Genomic DNA, 4,798 nt, shown 5'->3' with positions numbered 1-4,798 from the left:
GATAAAAATGATGCTGGAGATCACATGATAGAATTTTTTCAAGATTAATGACTTCTTCATAGCAAATATCTGTTTTCAAGAACACAAAAGGCAACTTTACATATGGACTTCTCCAGAAGATCAAAAGCAAAGAAAATATCAGTGTATGTCAGAAGAGACTCTGAAACTTACTCTTAACAGTTGAGTAGCCAAGGCAAATGTAAGAAATGATTGCTAATGAAATCCAAAAGCTTGTTTATAGCAAATGCCACTTTTTAACAACACAAATGATGATGATACCCACAGACTTGCATTTTGAGAACATCTAAAGAACAGATTTGATACATTTTACAATAGTGTTTGAAGACTTTATGAGCTGTGTCATAGCATCAAGGACATCACATACGAAGAAAACAAACATCATCAAAAGGACAAAAAAGAGGTTCAAAGTCAATATTAAAAGATTCTCTGGAACTTGTGTTTGACCATAGAGTAGCTAAAGCAAGTGGAAGAAAATATGAAGTAAGATTGCTAAACAGAAATATTTCAAAGGACAGGTTTAGAAGACAAAGTAAACGCATTATAGTGCAATATGCAAACACCTGGAGTTAGAAAACCCAAGCGAAAGAGCATACTCTATACATGACAATCTGAAAGAAATGAAGCAAAAATGTAAAGCCTCAGGTTGAAATATTGAACGATCGTATGGAGAACAACACTGAATGTTTCAGGAAGCATCAAAAAGGGATGAAAGTAAAAGTAAAACTGAAATGGACTTGAAATCTTCAGTGACATCCAAGTTCACTTCAAACAAAACAACAAAAATGATTTTTGAGATTTGAGGTCTTTTTCAAGAAAGATATGATAATTTGTTTCCATAAGATTTAAAGCCTTGTAAACTTACCAACACCAAACTCAGTGCCTCCGTGTCTATTCTAATCGACAGAAACCTTATAAGACCGGGCAGAACTGCTCCTGTGGGCTTCTGAGAGTGTACCTCTTTATGGAACGAGGAAGATTCAGCTATCTCCATCAGAGCAGGCAGTGGTTTCAAATTGCTGGCCTTTTCCACCAGGGCTTCTGTGGGTAGTTCTAATGTGTCATTTAGGGTCATTATGCATTAGAATAGATTTGGCAGCATTGGGTTTAGTTACAGTGATTTCTTTCTTATGTTTATTTATTTATTATTTTGTGGACATTGATTGATTTTGATGCCTGTTCATTATGATCCAGAATATTGGTAAAGTAGTTGGAAATCAAGGCTGAGAGTTTTGACTTGGGAGTCAAAAATAGATTTAGGTTTGGGAAGGTGAATGAAATCACATAGGATTATAAACCAAGCAGAACAAAGGATTATTCTAGAGTGAGTCCCAAGACAAAGATTTGTATGCAGGGAATTTATTGTGATGGTCTCTTAGTAATAACACTTATGAGGTTAGGGTTAGGGTTCGGGTTAAGGTTAAGGTAAAAAAAGAAAAGAAAAAATAACACTTATGAGGAAGAAAAGGAGACTGGGCGGAATCATTGAACTGTGGTTTATTTATAAGATATGGTTTATTCAGAAGACAGGCTCCAGGTGATCCTTAGAGGAATGTAAGAACTAACATCGTCCCTTAAATATTTCCTTATTTGATACAAGTGTCCAGGATGGAAGATGTGGATCTGTTCTGAGTCAATTATTTGACTGGGGTCAGTTCTCAGAGAGAAGTTTAACTAAGAGTCATTAGCTGCCAATTATCTAGACAGCTGAGGACACAAGAAACTCAGTGCTAAAGGAGCCCTTGTGGTACATTGGATAAAGCACTCAACTGCTAAAGAAATACCAGCATTTCTAACACACCAGCTAGTCAGAGGGAGAACTATATGGCAGTCTGCTTCCATAAAGATTTACAGTTTTAGAAACACTGTAGGAAAGTTCTGTTATGTCCCGTAGTGTCACTCTCTGAGATTGCAGAAGACCGAGGTTGAAGATTAAAGCACAAACAATATCCTTGTACCCATCAGACTCATCTCTCTTTACAGTACCAAAACAAACACGGGAAGGGGACAACTCAAGAAAAAATGCTTGGTTCAGTGAAGAAAAATGGGAAAACAGCAAACTCTGAAATTTCTTCTCTCTTACCATTTGTGTTTTCCAGAAGATGGAATTGGGGGATTTTAAGTAATAACTATCCTTTTAGCTCAAGTTGGGGAGTCGAGTTATTTAACCCTAGAATGGCTTCAGCAGAGGAACAGGCTGGGTGTAACATTGTAAAGGTGGAGGAAAGTCTTATCTAGGACAAAGCGACTTACTTCTGAGAGAATTGCTTTTCGAGTGGAGCCTTCCCACCAGTTTTTAGGCAGTTCTGGTTCCCAAGAAGTACTGTATCGGCTCACAGAGCTCTGATACCTGGCTCATGCTGGAACCAAGCATCAAAGAGCAGATCCTGGATCTGCTACAGTGGACACAGTTCCTGACTCCCCTGCTTGAGGAAATCCGGGCCTGGGTGTTGACACACCAACCCAAGAGTGGGGGTGAGGCAATGGTTGTGGTTGAAGCTCTACAACAAGGATTTAGTGAGTGAAGGACACTGACTCATGTGCATGACTATTGCGAAGTGCTCAAAAAAGTAGTGCCTCAGAAGGCTAACCAAGAAACAGAAGTCATGCAGTTTCTGTCTCTGGTGACCCAGATGGAATATGAATCTTTCGGTTCCAACCACGTTTAATCACTATAGGTGAACACACACCTGAAAGCCAGATGTTGGTGCTGAAACAAGAAATCCTAAAATAAATACATTATTTAGGGGCTAGATGTACCATGTCCCAAAGAGATGTTCCTTTGGATTCTAAGCATAGAAAATCATCTAGTCATGAAAGCAATGAAGAGAAACAGCAGGGCTCCTCTAGTGAAGAAAGAGGTCATAAGTGCAATGGATGTGTAAAAAGCTTCACACAGAGTTCAGTACTCTTCCAGTGCCAGGGAATCTACTCTGGAGAGAAGCCACACAGATGTGAAGAATGTGGGAAGGTCTTCAGTCAAAGATCAAGGCTCAAGGAACATCAGTGAAGTCCCACTGGAGAGAAACTTTATCAATATGAGGAGCATGGAAAAACCTTTAATGCTAGAAATGACCTCATTTGGCACTGAAGAATTCACAGTGAAACACTGTATGAATGTGAAGAGTGTGGGAAAACCTTCTGTCCAAGTTCATACCTTGTTCAGCATCAGAGGCCATCCACTAGGGAGAAGCATAAGTGGTGTCATGAGCATGGCCAAGCCTTCAGTAAGGTGGAGGTCTCTTCCAGCATCCTCGAATGCATACTGGTGAGAAGCCCTATCAGCGCAGTCAGTGCAGTAACAGATTTGGTAGACAAATACTCCATATGAAACAACATAGAAGTCATACTGTATGTAGAGAGGCCATATGCGTGTAACAAGTGTGGAAAAGCCTTCATTGTAGTCTTCTTAGGCATTTAGGATCCATAATGCTATTTCACTGGACTGATTCTATTCACTCCCGGGCCCTTAAATGGGGTCATCTTGGATAATAATATATTTAATTGATTCATTCTCCTCTTAACAAATTTATTTTGCTTTAAAATAAGTACCTGGTGTCTCCTACCGTGTTTCCCCGAAAGTAAGACATCCCTCGAAAATAAGACCTACTAACAGTTTTGCCTTTCGCTGAAATATAAGGCATTCCCCCGAAAATAAGACCTCCCTGAAAATAAGGCTCCCTGAAGCTATAATAACTCTGGACTCTGGACTGTAGCGGTGGGCGCTGCTGCACACCTCACTGTTGGCCCCAGTGCAGCCAGAGCAGACAGGGACTGTGAGGTCTCTTTTAATAAAACAATAAACAATAAATGTGTACTGTATTCTTCTTCATTGAAAAATAAGATATCCCCTGAAAATATGACCTCGCTCATCTTTGGGAGCAAATATTAATGTAAGACATTGTCTTATTTTGGGGGAAATAGAGTAAGTGGATGACTATTCGTGTGGAGGGTACTATTTGGAAACCACCTAATTGTTATCCAGTGGTTATTTTCCAATGATTTTCCTTAAAGGACCACGGTCTAACAGGAAATCATGTTGTATGGAGAGGCCATCTGGAGGGTACTTCCCTTGCAGGGCTTACACATTAAGAAGCAGAGTTGGGGAGCAGGACCCATGTAAGGGATTTGAGAATGAATGACTAAATAAAATTAGAAGAGGTGTGCAACAGGGCTCTATTATTTCTTTATACTTACTCAATCTGTGTACCAAGAACATAACCCGGAAGGTGGTCTAGTTTAAGAACATAGCATCAGGACCGGGGGAAAATATTAACCTGGAACCATCAGATTTCAAAACTTGCTGAAAGTGAGGGGAATTTTAAATGCTGCTGATGGGAGTCAGAGACTGTCACCTTCTGCCTGCATTGCAACTCCAGGTCAAGAAAATAACCAGTACAAAGCACTGATAACCGGAGAAAAGATTGACAGTTTGAAGGATTTCATTTGCTTGCTCCTGGAAGCTCAGGACCATTAGAGACCATCTCAACTCCAGAGAACCAGCAACCCCAAAGCGAGCCGTCCCTGCAGAAGTCAGAGGGCTCTCTTTCACACCATGTCCCGATTTCAGATTTCAAATCCTGCAGGGACGCAAATGATGTTCCTTTTAAATACTGTTTGTATTGAGGGACCCATAGATGTTTAAAGGGGCAAACTCTAGATTATTGGATGGATGGGGTAAGGCTCCACGATGAAATTTTTATAAGTTGGATTTTGCTACCCTCTAAGAATGAGAAAATGTGTTGTCACAACGAAAATGAACAATTCTTCAGTGAAACTT

General features: G+C 40.0%; 1 pseudogene; it reads left to right on the top strand.

Moving 5' to 3' along the window:
* Positions 1-2,375: 2,375 nt before the first annotated feature.
* On the top strand, positions 2,376-3,396 carry LOC142440060 (uncharacterized; annotated as a pseudogene).
* Positions 3,397-4,798: the final 1,402 nt, after the last annotated feature.

Source organism: Tenrec ecaudatus, chromosome 2 (genome assembly GCF_050624435.1).
Source record: "Tenrec ecaudatus isolate mTenEca1 chromosome 2, mTenEca1.hap1, whole genome shotgun sequence".
Classification (NCBI taxonomy): Eukaryota; Metazoa; Chordata; class Mammalia; order Afrosoricida; family Tenrecidae; genus Tenrec; species Tenrec ecaudatus.
This window is presented reverse-complemented; position numbering and strand designations above follow the sequence as displayed.